The 25,539-nt window shown below is 40.1% G+C and overlaps 1 long non-coding RNA gene across 1 annotated transcript; it reads left to right on the top strand.

The window, feature by feature from the left end:
- The first annotated feature begins 11,166 nt into the window (after window positions 1-11,166).
- Window positions 11,167-22,741, top strand: LOC136867451 (uncharacterized). Its single transcript, XR_010859690.2, has 3 exons — window positions 11,167-11,249; window positions 14,558-14,717; window positions 22,694-22,741. It is a non-coding gene; the product is annotated as an uncharacterized lncRNA (long non-coding RNA).
- Window positions 22,742-25,539: the final 2,798 nt, after the last annotated feature.

Raw genomic sequence — 25,539 nt, 5'->3', positions numbered from 1 at the left:
GGAAAGATACTGTATGATTCTCTAACCATCGGGCAGTTGGCCGTGCGGTTAGGGTCGCGCAACATTGAGCTTGCATCTGGCAGATAGTGGGTTCGAATCCCACTGTCGGCAGCCCTGAATGGGGATTTCGTGTTTTCCCATTTTCACATCAGGCAAATGCTGGGGATGTAAATTAAGGCCATGGCCGCTTTCTTCCCATTCCTAGGCCTTTCCTATCCCATAGTTGCCATAAGACGTCGGTGCGATGTAAACAAATTTAAAAATAAAATAAAAGCTTCTCTAACGGTTCCCACCTTATAAATATATTGAACAGATGGCAGAGCGTTCCCAATAACTTGAATACTGTTAAGAGAAAAAAAGTCTACGTGCAAACAGACTCCATCATGACATACGCCTTAGACATTGCCTGGGAACACCTATCGAAGGATAACCTAGCTACACTAGAAAGAGTGAATGCCATGTATTTTGAAAAGGTTCTCTGCCTGGGAAAAAAACTTTCCTTCTAGACTAATCTATGATCTCACAAGACAATCATTCTATATAGAAGAACTGTGTTTAAAAATACCATTGCCTCATACGACACAATACCAAGCTTTACATCAAGAATTGCAGGATAAATGAACGAATATATGGATTGATCTTTACCAAACAGACGTCATGATGACGTCAGAATGGATATAGTCTGACTACGAAAGGCATATCAAGACGAGTTACCTGACCTGTTCATAACTAATGCTGCGGAGCAAACACGGGTCCTCCAGTTATTATTATTATTATTATTATTATTATTATTATTATTATTATTATTATTATTATTATTATTATTATTATTATTATTACTAGTTGCTTTACGTCGCACCGACAGCATTTGCCTGGTGTGACAATGGGAAACCACGGAAAACCACTTTCAGGGCTGCCGACAGTGGGGTTCGAACCTACTATCTCCCGAATACTGGATACTGGCCGCACTTAAGCGACTGCAGCTATCTAGCTCGGTTTATTATTATTATTATTATTATTATTATTATTATTATTATTATTATTATTATTATTATTATTATTATTATTATTATTATTATTATTATTATTATATAAACCTTTCATTATAATTTTCTATTTTTACGTCACAACATCATAGACAGATCTTACGGTGACAACGGAATAGAACAAGCTAGTGCTTGGAAGTAAGTGACTGTGGTCGCAATTAAAGCACTTGCCAGGTGTGAAAATGGGCGGTGCTGCAGGTGGTGGTGATTATCGCTTTAATAGGAAATTCAACTAGGTAACCATCCTCTATTGTGCAAATATGGGAAACCACGGAGAACCATCTTCAGGGTTATCGACGGTAGGATTCAAACTCACCGCCTCCCGAATGCAAGCTCACAGATGCACGCCCAAACCGCACGGCCAACACGTGCCACATGATAATAATACGTGTAATTCTTGGTGTTTCTGAGATAACTTGAGATCTAAACCAACGTAAGTCACATTTTATGAAACTTAGAAACGTATAAACGCAAGTCCACTGTCATTTTATTTTTATGGCAATAAAATACACTGGCAGAAAAAATATCCAAACACCAGTAAGGGGTTGTGCTAGATTAACGAACGTTAGCAGGCGTGTTTACACGTCTGAAAGATGACGTTGTTTCAAATTTTCAGCAAATCGCATTAGCGTGGCTCTAGTAGCGGCTCCGTGACTTTGCACATCAGGTTCGCTTCAAATATGGGCTGTACTGTGCGACAGCGTTAGTTACCTGTGAAACTGATCGGAATGACTGTGAGTGGGTCAAGAATGCCTTTACGACTACGAAGAGCTCACTGCGGTTGAGCGAGGCCATATAATATGGCTACTTGACGGTGGATTTTCCTTCCGCGCTATTGCAGAACGACTTGGGAGGAATATCCCCATTGTGCATGCATGCTGGCAGCAGTGGTCACGAGATGGTACGCTCGCAAGAAGACCGGGCTCCGCACCACCGAGAAGGTAGACCGCCGTATTCGGCGTATGGCTGTGCGTCTGCAGCAACAATGCGAGCGGCTGTTGGCACCACAGTGACGCAACGAACTGTTCGAAATCGGTTGCTTGAAGGACAGCTCCGAGCCAGGCGTCTTGCGGCGTGCTCTCCACTCACCCCATACCACTGCCGTCTGTGACTTCACTGGTGTCAAGTAGATCTCATTGGAGGTTGGAGTGGAGGTCCGTTGTGTTTTCCGACGAAATCCGTTTCTGTCTTGGTGCCAGTGATGGCCGTGTATTGGTTATAAGTAGACCTCGGATTTGTAAGTGGTAATAGGTGGGAATGCAAAGTAATTTGGTTTGTAGGAAGTGTCATGCAACCCGTTGTACCATAATGTAGGAATAGTAGCATCGATTCAAGGAGTTCTATAGGCTGTACTCCTAATATCTATGCAAATCTCATAGCATAACCGTTGTACAGTGTAGGGTATACTTGCTACTGGCTAAAGTATGTTTGCATTCTAACCTATCAGAACCTAATAATCCGGACTCTAGTTATGAGGCCAGGTGAGCGCCTGCATTCCACCTGTTTGCGGCGTCGACGCACAGGACCTACACCGTCACTTCTGGTCCGGGGAGCGATTTTCTATGACAGCAGAAGCACTCTCGCGATTATCCCACGCACCCTGACTGCAGATGTGTACATCCATCTGGTGATTCGACCCCTTGTGCTGCCATTCATGAACAACATTCCTCGGTGTGTTTTCCAACAGGATAATGCACGTCCGCCATGCTGCTGTTGTAACCTAACGTGCTCTACAGAGTGTCGACATGTTGCCTTGGCCTACTTGAGACCCCGATCTTTCCCCAATCGAGCGCGTATGGGACATCATTGGACAACTCCAGCGTCATCCACAACCGGCATTAACCGCTCCTGTATTGACCGACCAAGTGCAACAAACATGGAAGTTCATCCCATAAGCTGACATCCGGCACCTGTACGACACAATGCATTCACATTTGCATGCCTGCATTCAACAATTAGCCGATTACACCTGTTATTAATTGACCGGCACGGCATGTTTGCGAACGCTTTTCTTGAGCGGATATTAACCTGTAGTCTTGTACCTTTAATCAATTAAGCATGTTACCTCAGCAAGTACGATTGAAAAAATTTCCGTATTATACATCCCTTATTTAATGGTGTTTGCAATTTTTTTGTGCTAGTGTAATAATTAACCATTTTAATTGTAAATTATACTACTGAATATATTCAGTGATCGAAATTATTCAAGATGAAGAACAATAATGAACATTTATTGTTTAAGTCATAATGCAGAAAAAATGCTCATTAAGTAACGTTTTTCCCCTCTCCGTAAAATTACTAAATAATAATAATAATAATAATAATAATAATAATAATAATAATAATAATAATAATAATAATAATAATAATAATAATAATAATAATAATAATAATAATAATAATAATAATATTTGTGTCACTTAACTCTCAGCTTGCTTTCTGTCGTTCTGTACGTTGGTACCTGAAAAACTAACGTAAGTCACATTTCATTCATTTTACAGGAGAGAGGGAAAACGCCAGTTGTAGAATATTTTTGCTGCATTTTGACTTAGGCAATTAATGTTCATCATTGTTCTTGATATACTTGGTGTAAGTTTGATTACTGAACACATTCATTAATATAATTTACAATTTAAATGGTTAATTACTGTATTATTATATTGCCATAACAATAAAAAGTTTGTGGACTTGCACTTATTATTATTATTATTATTAATATTATTATTATTATTATTATTATTATTATTATTATTGTTATTATTATTATTATTATTATTATTATTATTATTATTATTATTATTATTATTATTATTATTATTATTATTATTATTATTATTATTATTATTATTATTATTATTATTGAATATCCAATTACAAACCCTATTTTACAAGTAGTATATTAGGGCTAAACATAATGAGAATAAGTTAATAGATGACAATTGCATTTAACATGGATATGACTTATAAATGAGGTGGAGAAATTTAACAAACATTTTATAATAGCATCTTCTATTAAATACCATAGTGAGAGGTGCTTGGCATTTAATATTACACATATTTAAATGCATTAATAATTCATATCTACTCCTGTCAAAAATTAGACACTGAAATAAATGATGAGGAACTGTTTATGGCATTTCACAGATACAGCTATAGGGCTTCTGAATATTGATTCTAAACATCTCGAAGTACAATCCAAACCTTCCATGTCCTGTCAGAAACTGAGTTGTAATATGTCCATGTTGCAATAATCTACGTTGTAGTCTGTCTTGAATATTTAGAAAGAGAAAGTTCCTTGTTATCCGACCGTTTTGCTGGTGATCCATTGGTTGTTCCACATATCTTGTGTATACTCCCTCTCGGCCCCTTTTTACAAGACACACACGGCAATTTTCATATATCAACAAAGCGTCAGAAGAAGTAGTACATGCTTTGACAGGTTCACCAGCTCTCTCATTTCCTTCTACTCCGTCATGACCTAGGACCCATTACATGCAGGTATGTTTACTGTAGCCTAATATGTGTGATCTCCGTTTTCACCTACCGCTACCAACTACACCAACATATCTACAGTTCTTAGAGAAATTAAGAGCAAAGAAGAGAGACATATGGAGCGAATTTTACTCGACGGACGCAATGACTTACAAAGACTGGCAAGAAGGAGGATATGAGCTCAGACACTTGATTACACGCTTTGCAGTACACGGATTTTATTATAAGCTGTGTAAAACAAAGAAATTCCATCAACAGACACGGACTGTGTATGTGAACGTTGTGGTAAGAGCTGTGAACGTTATCATACCATGATTTGTACTTGTCGGCGCGAATCGATGATAGCCTTCTGCAGAGATGACTAATGTTGTGTATTAATGTAAATATCTTTTGGCCATTGGCTGCAATGAAATATATTATTATTATATGTGTAATCTTACATTGACAGGTAGCGGATGGAAGTTATATTTTTCTTGGATTGCTTTCAAAGCTGCCTGAGAATCACTCAATATTTGTGCAGCAAAATGGTGTGTTTTAATCCACATAATTGCCTGTTGTATAGCGCACAGTTCTACTTGAAAGACTGAACATGCGGGAGATAGTCTAAATCTTGCAGCATACACTTCACTGTTAATCTGTAGCACTACAAAAGCACATCCTACAAACCAACCATATTTTTCTTTGCTAATCCGGGATCCATCCGTATAAATATTGTCATGATCAGGGCCTCTCAAACGCCCAAAATCTCACGCGTGCAAATCGAGGCGCAAGAGCTCCGTGCACTGTGCATCGGTCCGACTCAGCTCAATTCGGCTTGACTCGGATGGTGTATTGTGCTGAGGGGGACGAAGCGTTCGATGATAGACGGCTTGTTTATCAGTGAAACAGATACGCGCAAGACAACAACATAATTATGGAGCAAACTGTTTCGAAGAAAGCAAGGACTTCCGAAAATCCATTTCAATAGAACTGGAAACCTTCCTAATTTTTCTCAGTCGTGACTATAAAGCCAAATGCTTAATATGTGGACAATAATTTTGTGATAAGTTAATCAAAAATATCTCTTTTCAATACAAAGGCTTTGCTCAAATTCTACGAGAATTTGTCAAAGAAAGATTTTCATAAGCTGCATAGAGAAGCAGCTAAGATTATTTCTATATTTGGTTCCACCTGCATATGTGAAAGGTATTTTTTCTTGTTTTGACTTGTACGAAAAGTAGATTGCGTGCGAGTAGAACTATTTCTGATTGTAATTTAAAGAAGGCTCTCAGAATTGATGTCAGCCGGTCCCTTGTTCCAGGCATAACTGGTATCATTGCAAAGGTAATGGAAAAGAAGAGGTAGAGAAGATAAATTGTCTGCTCAAACCAAATTGAAAGAAGAGTGTTTTAACACCGGTGACGTTGTCCCATACAACAGTGTCACCGCTCACCGCACATAAACATTTCGCAGTGAGGAGAGAATCAGTGGGGAAGGTGGAGAAGGCGAAGACAGGCCGAACGGGTGAGGCAGGTGTAGGAGTGGGGGTTTGCACTCTGGTAAACCTGATGATGTAGTCTCCTGCACCTTGCGCCCGTGGACTGCACGGTGCATGCACCCTGACAAACTCTAGTCATGATGTAGTGTGTTGCACATTTCTTGCACAAGATTATCGGCAAATTTACTTGGGTGACCTGCTGTCAATGCATTAGCTTGCAGCTCAGGAGTAACCCTTAAGATCCTATCAGTATACAAAAAAACCTTTTTTTTTTGTTAATGTGAGCTCAGCTTCGGCAAAGGCTGTTAAATGTAGAGGAGGGATTCGCGTCACAACAAGGGCTGCTTCCGTGGATGTTATACGGTATGCACGAATGATTCAGAGTACAAAACCTCTTCGAATTTGGGTTAGTTTGTCTTGAACCCTCTTCCTTTTCAATACATTACGATAAGTAGATGTACCATACAGTATAACGGTTCAACTGCTCAATGAAACATTGTCTTTAATAGTTCTGGATTAAGACCCCATGTCAGTCCATTAGCAATAGTGAACCCAGACAGCAGTTTGCTAGATTTGGTACACAGAGCGTTGACCTCTGAATGATAGTTTTCTGTCTGAAGGTATTTTTAGCTTTCAAATTCCTCGTAATGAACATTTCGCTTGTTATTTTGAGGGTTGAATTCCAATTTATTTTAAAATCTCCAGATGTAAATTATATTCAGCGCTGTATTATCTCGAAAAGTCAAACTTGAAATACCATCACTTTTAAGTAGGAGAAAGGCATCGTCTGCATATGCAATTATGTGAGTCAGTAGGTAATTCCAAACCCAGAGAATTGTCCAGAATCCTGGACTACATGAAGAACCTTGAGGACAGCCTTTTGTGACATATTTTGTTAAATGTAGTACTGCCCATTGCGAGCTTTGCCTTTCGATTATTAAAATAATTTCTCATTATTATGTATAGGTTTTTAGGACATGATTTTTTCTTCCGCTGATGTAATATTTTCGGCCAGCAGGCATTGTCAAACGCTCCTGAGATACCTAACGAGATAGGAAGAGCCGTATTCCTTTCTGTAAATACCTCTTCTATCCATTCGACTACCACTCGAATTGCATCCTCTGTTGACTGTGCTGTGAACCCAAACGGGTTTTCATCTAAAAGATTGTTACTGCGCAGGTGGGACATCACTCGATCAATTAATACCTTTCCTAACATTTTCCTAACACTGGCAATAGACATATAGACCTAAAAGATTTTGCACTACCTGGTCTGAAGAATTTGGAATAATTTTCACTGCAGCCTCCTTCCGACCATCAGGAAACACATCAAGTTTCAGGCACATATTAAAGATATTCAAAAGTGATTTTGGACAACACATTAGGATATTTTTTTATTGATGATGATGATGCTTGTTGTTTAAAGGGGCCTAACATCTAGGTCATCGGCCGCTAATGGTACGAAATGAGACGAAATGTAATGACAATTTAAAAGTTCAAATTCATCCACTGACCAAAACTTAAAACGTGTTGACGAAGAATGGTTGGGTGAATATGAATTTAAAACAATCAGTGGATCCGACCCGCAATGTCCCTCATTCCCAGAGACTATCGTAAAACAATAGTACAACAGGCCAAAGGACTACTTCTAAAGCAAAATCCTGAATCGATGATGCTTGTTGTCAAAAGGGGTCAAATCCAGGTCATCGACCCCTCGTAATGGTACTTATTGCTTGTAAGGTAAAACCATGGCATTTATCATGTTGCGGTACTGATCAAAAGTAGCGTAGATTCGCGGTATTCCACACGTTATGGTACCACTCACAGGTAATGTATTAAGCGCCTGTAGCGCAGACGTAAGGTGTTTCTAACATTACGGCGCCATTTACAGGCAATGCAAACCTGTGGTGTTCCTCACATAGGTGTACTAATCACAGAGACTCGTACTATCCCGCGATATTCCTCACATAGTAGGTATTAATCATAGGCAGCGCAGATTCACGGTGTCGCTCATATAGTGGTACTAATCACAAGCAACGCCTAGATCCGTGGTGTTTCCCACATGACAGTACTAATTACAGTCAACGTAAGCCCTTGGTGTTCCGCATGTAGTGGTACTAATTACGGGTACTGAAAACCCCTCCTTGATTCACAGTCTCTTGTTGCTAATCACAAACCTTTTGTGTACCTAACATAGCGGTACTACTCGCAAGTAAAGGCGAGCCATGGGGTTCATCGCGTGATGGGACAAATTACAATAATGTCATGGTTATAAGCCGGCCGCGCGGTGTAGGGGTAGCGTGACTGCCCCTTATCCGGAGGTCCCGGGTTCGATTGCCGGCCAGGTCACAGATTTTTACCTGCATCTGCGGACTGGTTCGACGTCCACTCAGCCTACGTGATTACAATTGAGGAGCTATCTGAAGGTGAGATGACGTCCCCGAACTAAAAACCCGCGAGGATCCGTCGTGCTGACCACAAGACTCCCCTTAATCTGCAGGCCTTCAGGATGAGCAGCGGTCACTTGGTAGGCCATTGCCCATCGGGGCTGTTAAGCCATGGAATTTGGTTTTGGTTTGGTCATGGTTCTAATTCGACCATCCCTTGGTCGTCCCTTTTAGTCGCCTCTTACATCATGCATGGCATACCGTCGGTGTATTCATTGTCTGCGTCCTCCACCCACAGGAGGTTGTGTGTTTGGTCCGCTAGTGCTATTTTATTTCGCTCAAGTCCACCGGCAGGTTCAAGAAATGAATGGGTGGGGTGGGACGGACCTACCCCAAGGTTAACAAGATTAAGCATGTCCGCACGTGGGGAAACAGGAGAAGCAAGGATGGGTGCTGATAATGTGAAAGAAAGGCGACTCGTATAAAACACACTGGTCAGTAAATAGAACGTGACGGATCACATGATGGATTGGCTTCCGCCTCATGTGATCTGCCACGCAAATAATGGGAGGAAAACACATTGCCAGCTAGTTATCGGTGGGGAAGGACATCTGACCCACGAGGCGTGGGTGGGAGTAGTGTCACGGACAGGACGGGCAGTTTTCCTTACCACGGGGATACCACGACCAGCCAGTTCTTTTAGATTAATAGTAGATTTTGTTAGGGGTGGTGCCTTACACGGTGTTTGGTATTCCGCCACCAAGTTAGTTGTAATATTACAGGGTGGTAGGGTTGGCCCTTGTACATGGACTGGTCATCCGCCCATGTAGAGGTCCACTTAGTATTAAGTTTTAGACTAAATTAGTTGTAGATTTAGTTGTAGTTTTAGTTGTAGTGAAGTAGTTTAATGTAGACATGTAATATTTTGTCTTTATTACCTTATACCGACGGTTTGTAACTGTGGTGGGGTAATAAGGATGTAGTGTAATGTAATGTATTAACACTAAGAATAAATTCGTTGTGCACGTTTTAAGACGAAGAAGTAACATATCTGGGAGTTTAATCAGTGTTTTGAGTTCCTGACATTTTACCTATATCCTACGTTCTTTTCTGGCCTATTCGTTTGTGATATGCATTACTTAGTACGAGGTCATTTCGTTCTGAATTCTCTAATTTTCGTCTTATTGCTAAGTTTTAATAGAGAAATTCCTTACAGGCAAAATACGTTGAGTGACAGTATGTTTAACCAGATTTTATTGTGATCTGAGCAGTGACTTAGTCCGACTTAGTGCGTTTTATTGTTAACTTTTATTGTTCCTTATGTTTAATTCGTATTATTGATTACATTATGGACACCAAACGCCTGAATTGACTTAATGCAGTGAGAAATATTTTTGTATAACCACATTTAAATATTAATGGCGTTCATATATAGAATCTTAATTATTACAGTGGATGTAAATTACATACAGGAAAGGTTAAGAAGTTTTGTTTTTAACGCTGTACGTCCGCTAAAAGTACTGAAAAGTATACAGGAAATATTTAGGACAGGTAGAAAACACACAGTAACTCAGTGATATGTTACAATTAAACTGTTATTTAAATTGATTAGCTGAGAAAATACAATTTCAGCTACACAGCGCTATTCTAAATATTCTAAGAAACTCATTGTATGATTTAAAGGGGTATATTATTATTCTGAGAGCAAATACTGACAATGAGAGACTGAAAACTTCCAATAAAACCTTTTCTCGTATGTAATGTTTTACTTAACATGTTTTTATGTCAAACCCAAGATTTCATATTTTTAAATTTAATTTTTCGTTTGCTTCTAAAAATAGTAACATTGGAGCTACCTGGTTATGCATCCGTCCCTGAAATTAGTTCAATGAAATACACATATGAACTTCATGTTCTGAATGAGAGACGTTAATTTGTGTCTCCTAGTTATTTCTTCCGTATGATAATAATGCGTGTTTATTCAGAAGAAACTTACTGTACGTCTATACATTTTTTTTTAAAATGTTCAGTGCTTTTTTAACACATTTTTTCCACTTTCTTTCTTTTTTTACATCTAGACAATGAAAATAATGTATATGGTGTGTAATTGAAATAAGGTGGATCCGTCCCCAAGGCGATAGCAGAAAAAGGGAATTGTGATGTACCTTTAAATTTCAAATTAAATATTAAAAGGTCAACGTTTTTAGGTTTACATTAAGTCAACAGGTAGCAGTAGGAAACGAAGCCTGCTGTAACTAGAGGAGTTTTGGATGAAGCGTGGTCGGTGAGGGGAAGTTATTGAGTAATTTAAGCAGTGTTCTGACCTCGAATCACATTGGTCTAGAGCAATGCACAGCCTTAGAGGGGAGGGCGAGCGAGGAAATCACAGTTATCTTGTCGTTCTGTTTACCAGTGCCTATTGAATTCTCGAAAACTTTCACCGATTTGATTTGTTTTCTTCTACGGTAATTAATATATTAGTAAAACTTTTGAATAAGTTTGATTAATACTATCTTCCACCACTAGTTCAAGGAAGTACCTCATTTTAATTAGGCGTTGTATTCAGGTATTTCGTGCAGAAATTGAGGTGTTGCATATTTCAGAACTGCGGATTGATGCTCTGTTTCAGAAAACCTTCTACCATGGCGCTGTTCCCCGAAGATGACATTGATTCTATCCTGAGAATATTCAGCGTCGGTGACTACGCGGTGTTGGCGTTGCTCTTACTCGTATCTGTTGGTATTGGCATCTACCATGGGTTCTTTGCTGGGAAAGTGACGACTGAGGATTACCTTATGGGTGGAAGGAAGATGAAATTGCTACCAACCTCGTTGTCTCTCATAGCCACGTGAGTACAACACAGACAGGTCTATAAGTTTTTGTATGCACGAATAGGTTAGAATACAAACGAATTTAACCAAGGAGCAATTGTTTTCTACCCGCACAACAGTTCTGCAGTGAGGTTTGCATAAATAATTGCGATCTGAACTATCAGAACCCCTACAATTTATGCAACTCACCGAACATAACTGTAGAGCGGCTAGATGATACTTCCGCCTTGTTCAAATACGTTTGCATTCTAACCTGTTAGTGCCTGAAATTCCTAATCTTAGTAATATTTTAAAAATATAAATTGTGATTTGTTGTTGTTGTTTTGGTCATCAATTCACAACATTTTATTCATCTTTTCACGCCATCCTGCCTATACAGATACTTATCTCAATATCTAATTCCCTTATATTTCCCTTGTCTCTTATATTTATATCGTAACCTCCCCTTACCATTATCACACCCACACTTATCTCCAAAACCAACTGAACAACGTTGACGTTTGCAAGATATACCCTGTCAATTCATGTTGCTTCCTCTCGTCAAGTTTTACTGCTAGCTTCTTGTATTTTTATTCAAGAACCTATCCATCCATCTCCCCTTCAATACTCTTCTGTAAAACTACCTTTCATAAATATACGATGGTGGGGGCATAAGTCAAGGCAACTGTAATTTTTCTGACCTCTGCCCAATGCTACCATGTAGGTCACATATCCTGGAAAACATGACATTCATAGTACATGGACAAGGAACGAGATAGCGGAGCGTAGGATAGGTACCACTCACAGGGAGATAGGACTACAATAGTGAGGCAGGCTCTGCGCGGAAAAAAGGCAACTTCAGGACTGGGGATACGAAGTGCTGGTAAACCCGCCATGCTCACCAGACTTGTCTCCATGTAATTTTGATCTCTCCCAAAGTGAAACGGATTGGGAGAAGAGAGGATACTGTGAAACATGAGAGTGTGAGTTGACTGGTATTTGACATCTCTCGCATCGCAGCAACGTGTTTTGGACAATCTAGAGGACTTCTTTAAAGGTTTACCGTAAAAATACTGCACTCTCTGGGAATAAACATTTTGTAGCACAAGTATTTCATTGTGGACAGTTCCTTGGCTTTATATCCTACACCTGGCAAATCTACTCCGCATTATTCACACATTCCACAGCATCTTTCACTCCATAGTCTGTATAATTTCCATTTGTCTGTTACCCGCATTCCTGCAAGAAATAATTGTTGTCATGTCTTACGCAAAAAACCTCGCATTTTTTCTTCGTACAATCTATTATTATTCAAGTTTCACTGTCGTGAAACGGCACGGTCACCGAAAAGTATTCAAAAACATCCTCCTAATATACATTGATAGCTAGAGATTTTAGAATTGAGGAAAGCCGAACTTAAACTTCTTGAATTTTTTTACCTTATTGCAAAACCGTCGTTCTATAGCCATCTACACAAAAAATTGCGTTTCTGCATACGCAGCTCAAGTAATCTAACTTCATCACAATACTGCCTAATGTATATGCCATTCCATTTCCAACATATACAGAACATAGTACACATCACAGTAGATATATAATGAAGTATGTAACACATTTGTTAATCCTGGACGAGAAGGCCAAGTTCACGACTCTGTTCGCTGCTTCGAATAACATGATTATTTATGTCTTACTAGTACGCAAACCTGTCTTAGAGAGTAAAAATTACTATGCAATATGTAATTAGGAATTTGAAATGAATATGCTAATATTTTAGGAACAAAAGTTACACTTCCCATATTACATACATGTCAGCTGTATAGAATCGTAACAGAAATTATGAAATTTCCTCATGATCTATATTGAGTATAGTTGTACTGGGAGTTATATTTTGACGTTTACGGATTTGCGAACTCTGGAGTTACTCCATAGACCTATAGTCATCCATTCACCCAAAATCTATGTAAAACTTTGTCCCTGTGCCACGTAGCCTGCGACAGAGAAGGCTAAATTTAGACGAAATTGTCTTCGCTTAAGAATCAATGGTATGTCAGTATTTTCAAATCTATTCTTGGCATAAAACACGTTTTTCCTGAAGCTGAGCCCGTCAGAATTTCTGCATGAACAATATTGTTGAATGGCTTTACCACAGTCAAACTCGTCCCGTCATTTATGCGTAGATTTCTGATTTCTTCCTACAGTCCGAAAACATCCATTTCTGTTGCAACTTCTTTGAAAATTTGAATAAAATCAAATAATAATACTAAATCCTTATCAACAGAAGACAGAAGTCGGTCTATGATGTCGTAGCCCAAACAATATGGCAGTCACGCGTGTCTAGCGGCGTCAATTCTGGCCTGCACATTGGTGAGGTGCTCTACCGTATCTTATTGGCTGGCACAGAAGATGTTGCTAATTTAGCGGGAACAAATCTTGGCCTCGGCGAGCGAATCTATGACGGTATTCGTCGCCATCTCTATGTTTTTCTGTGCTTCTTTGCAACCATCTACAGCGAAGCTTCGGACACATAATTTTCTTTAATAAGTAACAAATTCCTGGTTGTTAGATGCAACAACATATATATGATATGGATGTTAGTTGTTAAAACCGTCTTGTTTTTTATAATCGCTCTCAATGGCAGACAGATATAGAGATTTTATATATAGAGATAGATTAGAACATAACCCCATGTACAAACCCCTTCTATATTTCATGGCAAGACACGAACAACAAAACAAGGAAACGTCACTGCGTGGATCAAATATGGCATTAGAAAATATTTTAAGCACTATTTGTTAAGAAAATGTACATCCTACCAGAACAGTCAAAATAAATGTTTCTTAAATGTATTGTAGATAGAGCTTGGATGTTTGCGTATTAGTAGGTTAGAATTTCGACATCATGAAGCGAGTAATAAGTATTTTCTAACCCGTACAACAGTTCTGCTATGCGGTTTGCGTGAACGTAAGGGGCTTGAAATCTTAGAAACCCCAAGAGCTATTTTACTCCCATTAATTAGCATTCTAACCTATTACTGCATAAACAACAGGGCTCTAAATATAGGATAAGATCTGTTGAATATCAGTAAGCATAATTGCCTCCTTCTAGCAATGGAATTTGATTTTTTCATTATTTAAAAAGGAGCATCTATTCACATCTCATAGCATATGAATATTCCATATTTCTATTTTCATTCATATACCCGAAATTTCTCCCCTGCATTGGGTTAAGTCAGACATCCTTTTATTGCCATTGCTTTGTGATCACGAAGCACGAGTATATATTTAAAGAATTTTTCATGTACTCCATGAAGCAACGTGCAATTGATATTTCTGTTCTCATTCAATAGGTTGGTTTCTGGAACATCGATGATGGGGGTTCCTGCCGATGTCTACCTGAACGGAAATCAGTTCGGCTATAACATTTTCGGACATATACTTGTTGCAGTGCTTGTACCAGTTCCCATTCTGTCGGTTTTTCACAAGCTACGAGTCACTTCAGCTTACGAGGTATCGTAGAAACAATAATGTTCTTTGTGAATTGCTATTGAACATTTTAGTTTTATCGTTAGAGTCATTAAGTTCGTGGACTGGCCGTCTTGCGTCGCTGTAGTGCACTACTGAATGTTGCTGTGACAGTTCTTCGCTAGTCCCAGCAAGAAGGTGGTTGCGTGCACTTCGTACGCGTATAAGCAGAACTACGGTCTCTGTTGAATGTCAGCTGTGGAACTTGAGAATGTCGTAGTTTGAGCAACGGGTAAATTTCAAGTTCTGCCAAAAAATATACAAATCCACTAGCGTACCGTTTGAGATGATCAAGTTGTAAGGGCAGATCAAAAGACTATACGATCCTTGAACTGTTAACGCCAGTCTAAGAACGTATTGACGTACATAGGTGTACACTGTGTTGCCTACATTGTAGGCACCAGTCCACGTAGTTTTTGACTGTAGATGTATATCGTCCTTGTTCTTTTAAACCGGCGAATGTGACAATGCTCTTCCTGTCCATTATTTCCCCTAAGACTGGTCACACCTCCCAGCGACATACTGATATACAGTCCATCAGAACAATTATCGTCGAGTTCATTTTCCTATGAGCGTGTGTAAAGGAAAATGAACCTTAAATACATCACACTCTAGGAGTGGGTAAATATCATGCAAACATACATTCCTTCAGTATGATACAGTAAAGTTCATTTTCCTTTACACACGCGCATAGGAAAATGAACTCAACGAAAATTGTTCTGTTGGGCTGCATATCAATATATAGCTGGAAGACGTGACCAGTCTTAAGGGAAATAATGGATAGGAAGAGCATTGTAACATTCGCCCTTTTGGCAAAACAGGGATGATATTAAGTTGATCAAGAACTTTTCAACATTATGAGGCATGGTTATCGAACAGAAAGCTTCGAGAAGGAAATGGTATTACTTTCATATATTCGATATTCTCGATTTGTCGGTTTCTCCTATACTTGGTCAGCGCAATAGGACTGTCTACTGTTACTAAAGGTGAATACTGCAGTTCGTATTAAGAGTAAACGAGTCTCCCGACAACTCATTCGATGGGACTCAAAGCACTATGCTTGGATGGGGTGTTATTTATTGAAGATATGACTTATTCTACGACTGTGAGGTTTTTGAGTCTATCGAAACTAATGCCATTATAAAAATTAAAAGTATTTTCTTGCTAGTGGCCTTACGTTGCACCGACACAGATAGCTTTTATGGCGACGATGGGATAGGAAAGGCCTTGGAGTTGGAATGAAGCGGCCGTGGCCTTAATAGAGGTAGAGCCCCAGCATTTACCTGGAATGAAAATGGAAAACCACGAAAAACCATCTTCAGGGCTGCAGACAGTGGGGTTCGAGCCCACTTTCTCCTGGATGCAAGCTCATAGCCGTGCGCCCCTAACCGCACGGCCAACTCGCCCGGTAAAATAATTAAAGTGAGATTTTTCATTCTTTTTTTGATTTAAAGGATTCGTTTTCAGGTATAATATGTTTTTATCCGTAGGACTGACAATAGTTGAAAATTTTGATGTACCTCACATTTATGTACTGGCAGCGTTCAAAAAGTTTGTTTCTGATAAAAGTGCATTTTGAGAACCTCAGTGGCACGGAAGTACTTCATCAGAGAGGTTACAAAGCGAAGTCCTGATTTTGTAATTCGCTCAAGAAATGGCAAAGGTAAAACCTTGCAATATTCAGCACACAATCTTGGCATCTGCAGAGTAAATATGTTGGAGAATAGTGCTACTGAAAATCCAAAGCCTGTTTCCAGTCATTTGACCGCGTCAGGAATAGAATGAATGAAGCCACCATCTAGAGGAGAGGATAGGAATTGAGCCGGCTGCCGATGCCTGACGCATTTCTCTGGGGCAACAATTAATGACTGACAGTTGAAATGAAAGGATAATGGAGAATGTTGCTGGAATGAAAGATGACAGCGAAAACCGGAGAACCCGGAGAAAAACCTATCCCGTCTCCGCCTTGCCCAGCACAAGTCTCATACGGAGAGGCCGGAATTTAGACCACGGAACCCAGCGGTGACAGGGCGGCGCGCTGCTGCCTGAGCCACAGATGCTTTTTAACAGTGCTACTGTTTTTGAATATTTTGAGAGAGAGAGAGAGAGAATTGATTTATTGTCTTTTGACGATTTTGATGCTAATGACACTATTTTATACAGTTAGTCTGACATTGAAATGGTTAGAGTATATGACAGCGGTGTGCAAAAGTTGACAGTGAATAGTGACAATGAGAAAAAATAAGTTGCAAAAACAATGGTCAATTTTCAAATTTTGATATGCGACAGCTTGATTCAAGTAACACAAATTTGTCAAATAATATAACGGAAAAGGGAATGAACTAAGAAGGTGAAGGGAGAAGTCTTAGAGGAACAGGCGGAAGAAGAAGCCGAGTAAAGTGTGGAAGTGGAGGATTAATATTTTTGAGTGATAAGGAAGATAAAAACACTAATCAGTTTATCTAATTTTCAATGTATTGTCTTCAGATGCAGTAGAATAGAATTCAATATAATGTTCGTTATATTGCCGAACTCAGAATTCTTGTCATCCCTAACATTCTTCAGTAGTCAACAATTAATCGAGCATCACGTCCCTTTCTCGCAAGTATTTCTATATATGTAGATTTTAACAGTAAATATTTACAATTATCGATGTAACCGTAATGGTTATTTACAGTCTCACTGCACAGTTTGTAATTATCTTAAAATAATCAACTAACTTTAAATTATCGATGATACAACAATTTAAATTTGATGGTACATTTTACCTAAGTGAATGGCTCATTTCCAAAGTGATGCATCTCCAAGAAATGAAATTTTTCAACAAAGGCAATTTTTAATAAATGAAGTCCTAATAATTTGAGAGACTTCATTTCTTCTATGCATCAACAACCCTTTAAACGAAATATGCTTGCCATGTTGGCTAAAATCCTAGTGCAAAGAATGCCATCAAAATGGATGGAGGGATTATAATTTACGTCACTTTGGAACTAAAAGGGGGCGGTTGAAAATGTAAATTATGCGTACCGTTGTAGGCTAAGTCACAATGTAGATGCTAAAAGTTTTAAGTATAATGTGTAATTTTGGAAATAAGTCCTTCAATTTCTGTCCTTATTTTACTGCCATTCTGCTTGTGTACGTTTTCTTTTCCGCGCGTAATGATGTTCCTGCCTCTCTTCATCAAACTTTGCTATTTCCACTAATATTCGCCACTATTACAGAAAACTGCAGAGAAATTACGAAACCGCGGGCGGACGAGCAGAGTCCCACTACAATCGGTGAGCGATCACGTGATATGCGTGCGCCGGGCTACTAGTCGTGTGGAGTTGCGGCACTTTGGAAATAAAAACAGCGGGGAGTTGCGTCGCTTTGGCAATAAATACGTTTCCACATTATAAAGAACTATTGCGGGAATACATTCCCACGTTCAGTTTCACATCCGAAAAAATGGAGTTGCGTATCTTTGGAAATAAGCCATTCATTTTCTCCATGGCAGCACAAAATTTTCAGCCTATAATCCTAGAATTTAATGTCTTATTTCTTTCATTACTTTCTAATTCATGTATCTTTCATTAGTTTCGACGGACTCACTATAGGTAAATATCTTCCTTGCGCCTCAAAATTCCGTAATGTGACAGTCTTCTTCTTCTTCTTCTTCTTCTTCTTCTTCTTCTTCTTCTTCTTCTTCTTCTTCTTCTTAAGCCGTCGTCTCCAAACGGAGGTAGACGATCCACACGGCCAGCTCCGATCTTGACGTTGCAGCCATGCCATGTGGATTTATTGGAATATCTCTCAGGATCTTTAATACAGTGGTTTCCCGTTGCCTTCTGCATCCTAATGCCGTTGACCAAACTGGTTCTTCCGCCTTTGGGAACAACTTCTTGTCCCCAGGACAATAGAGCGCCCTTACCCATACCCGCTCATCCACTCTCAAAGAGACTGTTGGCACTTGGTATAGGGGATCTCCTTATACCGGGAGATAATCGGTCCCTTCATTCGTTAGCCGCCTGCATATAAAATATTATTTTTATATGCAGTCGTTGCCCCCTCTCTACCGCGGGGAAATGAATGTCAGGATTTCACCGTCATTGAAACAAGGACCAAATGTCATTTCCTTCTTTCTCTGGTTCTTTAGAGAGGAATGTGCCAATGCTGAGGGGAAAAATACTAACCCACAGTACATTTACCATTTAGAACTGAAGTTCGTGCAATAGTGAACCTTAGGTGGGAGATCCTTTCTGGTCAGAGATATAAGCTGAAATATTCTCACATAGCGGTTTTTCTAGGAGCAACAACGATATTCTGCTTGCATGTTTTTTGTTATTCAATGGAGTAGGGTCGGTATAGTTGTTTGATATTCTGTTCGTGTATGGGTAAAGTTGAAAAAAGTGGATTAATATTTTTGGGGGCTAAATACGTGAAATAATGTACGGAACATTGCCTGAGAACAGGGATGATTATTGAGGAAAGATTAGGGCAGCAATTGAAAATGTCAACCCCCCGCCCCTTTCGTGCCGTTGAGGGTGCAAAACAGTGTTATGGGTAACACAGTGTTTTGAGCCGAACAAGGGCGTGAGTATTTTGAAATTATTTTTCTAAATAAAATATTCCTGCACATATTTATCAGACAAAATAGGGGTCCCCATACTAAGAAAAACATAAAATTAAATAACTTCCCCAATTGTGCCGAAAGTTGAAGGGCTAAAGGGACGGGAAATATTTCAAATTGTGAGTCATGAATAGCTCTATCAAACTAAAAATACAAATTTCGAAAATCAATTCCGGCCTAAATGCAGTTACGGAAAAACTGCCTGAAATAGCTTGTTTCTTTCATCGTTTTCTTTTTGCTGCTATTTGTTTTACGTCGCACCGACACAGAGAGGTCTTATGGCGCCGATGGGATAGGAAAGGCCTAAGAATGGGAAGGAAGCGGTCGTAGCCTCAATTAAGGTACAGCCCCGGCATTTGCCTGGTGTGAAAACGGGAAACCGCGGAAAACCATCTTCATGGTTGCCGACAGTGGGGTTCGAACCCACTATTTCCCGGATGCAAGCTCACAGCTGCGCGCTCCTGACCGCAAGGCCACCTCACCCGGCCGTTTTATTTTTCATTCAAATCCTAGCTAAATTAACTTGTTTACATAATACCTTCTGTAATGTGTCGCTTGGTTCAATACCCTCAGGCATTTTTTGGATTTTTGAAAAATGTCCGCATAGAATGTACTTATAAGGGCTTGAGTGGAACTCCGCATTGACTCACATTAGCGCACGTAGTGGTAGAAAAAGGCAAACTGCTAATCTAATAGACCGGATAACAATGATTAAGAAAAGGATTGTAATTGTTAGGAATAAATAAAGGATACATTTCCATACTTTCTTATATTTTATTTGCCTAAAATTCGTAGCTCATAGCTCTGGAATGTTTTCAACATTGAATTGTAAATTTTTTACTTGGATTTTTTAAATTTCAATATTGGAGAATTTTGTCTTTTAGAGTATTTCATCTCACTGCATGGATAAAGCAGAGAGTTTGCCAACACATCGGTAGTTTGGACTGAAAATCAACTTGTGTGAAACATTTCTTAATTGAGGTCGCCCAGCTTACTTGCACGTATTTGAATCACTTTGACCATGACTCGTAATTTTAAATTTTCTAGATCAACACTGTTGATGCGAATTTTGTGTCAAGACCTAGTGTTTACAGTGCGATGTTGTCTACATTAATTGTTTTACCTTCATTGACCTGTCTCTGTCCCATCCTTGGCTTTGACTGTATGAAAGTGACTGTGTTATTAACCATTCCTTATACAGCCAGTCCCTGTTATGAATGGTGCGAAAATGTCGTTCAAAATATGTATTAATGAGATTGATACATGAGGTAAGAAGGCTAAGTTCCATTCCCGCACCTAATTTCGTCCCCCTAGGAATTTACAGTTTGCACGGTTGGTACCTATGGTTTAGCCACGTGCACATGCGCAGCCTAATCACGTTGTCTTGTTGTGAGAGTTGGTTGTGAGCACCACGTTTAGTTTCCGTGCAAAAGGAGAACTAATTGTTCATGCTTAGCTGAGTTAGTGCGGCATTCAAATTAAGAGCCTGTTATCCCTAGAGTGAGCACTGATATGTGTTTGAAATACTGGACTGCATTTCAGTCGCGTGGTGTAGGTTCTGGTGTGTAATTGCTACAGTGAAGTTGTTGGCGTGAGTTAATGTAGACGCCATTGAAATAAATGATTGAATGTTCGTAATTTCATCCCACTTCATTTTATTTTTTAATCATGAAGTTTATTATTATTTTCGGATGGGAAATCGCAAGCAGTGGGATAAGGAGGCTATTTAAGCATGAGGGACAAGATAATAGGTTACGAACGTGCAAGTTAAACGTTTAACATCCCACGAGTAACGTTGAAAGACTATATTAAAAAATAATACCAGGGGAACGGTTTCCATAAATCGCCTTTTAGTTACTCACAATAGGGAAAATGTTCGGTGAGGTTAGAAAGGAAAAATATGAAAATATACAGCCTGTTTCCAGTCATTCGACCGGGTCAGGAATGGAATGAATGAAGCCCCCGTCTGGGGGCGTGGATATGAATTGTACCGGTTGCCGAAGCCTGTCGCACTCCTCTGGGGCAATGATTAAAGAATGACAGGTGAAATGAAATGTTAATGGAGAGTGTTGCTGGAATAAAAGATGACAGGAAAAACCGGAGTACCCGGAGATTAACCTGTTACCCTTCTGCTTAGTCCAGCACAAATATCACAGTGAGTGACCGGAATTTGAACCACGGAACCCAGCTGTGAGAGGCCGATACGCTGTCGCCTGATGCTCGGTGGCTCTTGAAAGGAAAGCAAATATACTAAAATTAATTGTATTTTTCATTATTGGTGGTAGATAAAGTTATGAACACATTTTGGTGGTTTAGTTTTTATAGTGTTTATGTTTGTATCAAATATCGACTAACAGTTTCATTAAAACTTGCTCGTAAGTGGAGAATAATATTCAGTAATATATATACCAGTTTCTGGCCTTTTCCATAATATTCCTGAATTTCTACAAATCCAAATCTGCTAAGGGGACGAAATATGGGCTCCGTATGTTAATAGCAACCTCTGGGATGTCGAGAAAAGCAACGAGAAACAATTTCCTTCCCCATTTAAATACTAAAACTCTTCAGTGACAGATAGGCCTTTTGTTACAAGTGTTCGCGGAGGTGTTGAGGATCAAACGTGGGATGTTTTGGCCTAGAGAGCGACAGCTTCTCAGTCAGAAAGCCTGTAGATTACAAGAGGACGCGTGGTCAACCCTACGAATCGTCTCGACCGTTGTTCTTAACTTTCTGCTTCACGGTCAGATAGCTCCTGATTAGTTTCCACGTAAAGTGCGTGGACCTCCAATCAGCGCCCATATCCGCGTGAACATTCCTAACACGACCGGGAATGAAACTAGGGGTTCAGGGTAAGAAACAAGTCGGTATTTCCTACTTGTTAAGTAATTTTCGCTTTCCTACTCTGTATAACACTGTAAACATATTTTCCTTCCTCTTCACTGCTCTGTGAATGCACGTTCTTGCCAGCAGGTGGCACGAAAGAGCCGTCAAGTTCATTTTCTCCGGTCCAGAACACAGCTTCAACCGTTTACTGACCAATCGCTTTTCGTAACAGTTGCCAGTTCACGTCACTGACTAGTCGAGCCATGTGACGACGGTCTAACAGTTCGAAAGCAGTTGTCCCCACCGTCGGCAGTACTGAGAATGGTTTTCCGTGGTCTCCCACTTTCAAAACATGCAAATGTTGGAGATGTACATTACAATTAAAGCCAAAAGCACTTCCATACCACTCCTAGGCCCTTCCTATTCCATCGTCGCCATAAGTCCTCTTTGTGTCGGTGCGACGTGAAATAAGTTGTAAAAAAAATCACAATTGGCATATCAAATTCTAATGTAATTCTTTCTGTTTCAGTACTTGCAAATGCGGTATAACAAATCAGTGCGACATCTCGTTTCTGTTCTCTTCCTCATCAGAATAGTAAGTATTTTTATGTGTTTTACTTAACGTGTCTTCATTTAAATAACTACATGGAATTAAATGCTAAATAATCTGTTGGCAGGAATTTTTCCCACTTTTGGGCATTGTCTAGCAAAGTTCACTCCAGGTCATCATCATAGGTTGTTCTGCCATCCGAAAGGTCCAATTATGGCTGTGACCTCCATTTCTCTCGATCTTGTGCCCTTCGCTTCACTTCTGCATAATCTTCCTTTCTTTTCCTAACGCGGCATAATGACTGATATCGTCTCCTTCCCCTTCCTCGTTTTTCTTCTATCATCTCTTCAATTGCTACTTGTAGTAAAGTATTACATCTTAGATTATGCCATATCCAATTTTTCTTCCGATTTTGGATTACTGTCAGCATGCCCCTCACTTCTCCCACTCCCTTCAGAACTTCCTCATTAGTTATTCTATCTTCCCAGTTTATTCCTTCATTTCTTCGCCAAATCCACATCTCAAATGCCTCTACTCTTCTCTGTTATTTCTTCTTTAATGTACATGTTTCAGCGCCATATAGAGATATATACTCCATACGTAACACCTTGCAAGTCTCTTTCTCAGATCTTTCTCTAGCGGGCCACAAAACAGTTTTTACTTCTAATTGAAGCCTTCCTTGGCTAAGGCGATTCGAACTGTTATGCCTGTTTTAGAGTAAAGCTCTTCAGTCACAATACTTCCAAGGTACTTAAACTTATCCACCTGTTCAATAATTTCTCTCCCTATCTTGATCGTCGCTTTTTCACCTTTACCTCCAGGTATCATGAATTTGATTTATTTTTGTTTGTCCTCATTCCATACTCTTCACATTTTTGTGTCCCGAATCGGGACGCCAATAATGCAAATCGTCGTAAGCACTGAGGCACTCATCCTACCAACGCACATGTTTGAAGATCTCCGTGTAGTAAAACCCCGTGTCCTGCTGCGTGTAGAAGTCAGTAACCGCCTGCTATACATCCTCGTCCAAGAGAAAGCGTCGACCATTCAAGGCCTTTTTGAGGGTATCGAGGGGGTGATAATCTCATGGGAAGAGATCAGCACGGGTGAACACCCTTTTGTTGTCCTTGATGGATGAAGAGGGCCTCCCAGTTCGACCGGCGTCTTATGTCGAAACGCGACCTGTACGGAACTACAAGGGTGGTTTGGTTTTCGACAGATATGTCCCATACACTATCTTGGTTCTCCGATGTATTTCCACCGGTGTCTGTCTTTCGGCAGCCAACAACAGAATAACAACACATATGTCCTGTTTGGACGCATTTGGTAATAACGGCACTTTAGTTCTCGAGGCCATGTTTACTGCACACACCTGTCCGTCCTTATATACCCGCATCGGAGTGGCGCTACGTGCAAGTCCGCTGCAGCAACGCCCTCAAATGGAAACGTTTTGATCACGCCTTATAATATTCATACACGTTGTAACGCTTTCCTCTAACACACACAGTTTGTGCATCAGTACTTCGTATGCATTCCCTGGGCATCTATAATTGCTTGAAGCCTTCGTGACTTGGATCTCACACGTTGGGATGTGGTTTAAGCATCAATATTTTGCCATACCTTCTTCAGATGATCGATTAAGTCTTCTTTTGAGGAGCATGTCCTTTTCCTTACTCTCCACTCCTAAAATGCCCATGTTTTTTTATGGGATTGAGGTCTGGAGACTTCGGAGGCGTTAGATGTTGCTCGCGAATATTACACAGAAGCCATTCTTCTGTTATACGAGCGTACGTTTGGGATCGTTGCCTTGTTAAAGACAAAACGAGTTTTCAAGTTTTAATTTCACAACACCGGCCAGCAAATTATCAGGGAGTTTGTTCATATACGCTATGGCAGTCATATTATCCTGAGCAACAACCAGTTTTCTCACTCCGGCGTAGCTAATTTATCCCCACACCATGAAATGACCTCCGCCATGCTTGAAGGTTGGTACAATGATCTTAGGGTGAAATTCTTGATTTCGTTTACGCCGTACATCTTTTCGCCCATCAGATCGAAGGAGGTTGAATTTGCTCTCATACGAAAATACAACGTTCTTCCCGTATTCCATGAGTTTGTTGCGATTTACGTGAGGAAACTCCAGTCTTTCCCCCCTATTGCTCTGGTAATGAATGGGTTTTTCTTGCCTTTTTAAATGTAATTCCTCATGGATTGAGGTGGTAATTCATTGGCTGTTGCTGTTGTCATCATCATCATCATCATCATCTGTTTACCCTCCAGGTTCGGTTTTTCCCTCGGACTAAGCGAGCGATCCCACCTCTACCGCCTCAAGGGCAGTGTCCTGGAGCTTCAGACTCTTGGTCGGGGGATACAACTGGGGAGTATGACCAGTACCTCGCCCAGGCGGCCTCACCTGCTATGCTGAACAGGGGCCTTGTGGAGGGATGGGAAGAGTGGAAGGGATAGGCAAGGAAGAGGGAAGGAAGCGGCCGTGGCCTTAAGTTGGGTACCATCCCGGCATTCGCCTGGAGGAGAAGTGGGAAACCACGGAAAACCACTTCCAGGATGGCTGAGGTGGGAATCGAACCCACCTCTACTCAGTTGACCTCCCGAGGCTGAGTGGACCCCGTTCCAGCCCTCGTACCACTTTTCAAATTTCGTGGCAGAGCCGGGAATCGAACCCGGACCTCCGGGGGTGGCAGCTAATCACGCTAACCACTACACCACAGAGGCGGACTGTTGCTGTTGTACTACATAAATTATGGCCACTCTCATTTCAGACGTCCAATCCTTCGCACAATCACCGTATATCTTGTTCGTTTGTT

Source organism: Anabrus simplex, chromosome 3 (genome assembly GCF_040414725.1).
Source record: "Anabrus simplex isolate iqAnaSimp1 chromosome 3, ASM4041472v1, whole genome shotgun sequence".
NCBI classification, from domain to species: Eukaryota; Metazoa; Arthropoda; class Insecta; order Orthoptera; family Tettigoniidae; genus Anabrus; species Anabrus simplex.
Note: the sequence above shows the minus strand (reverse complement) of the source record. Positions and strands in the feature narration are given on the sequence as shown.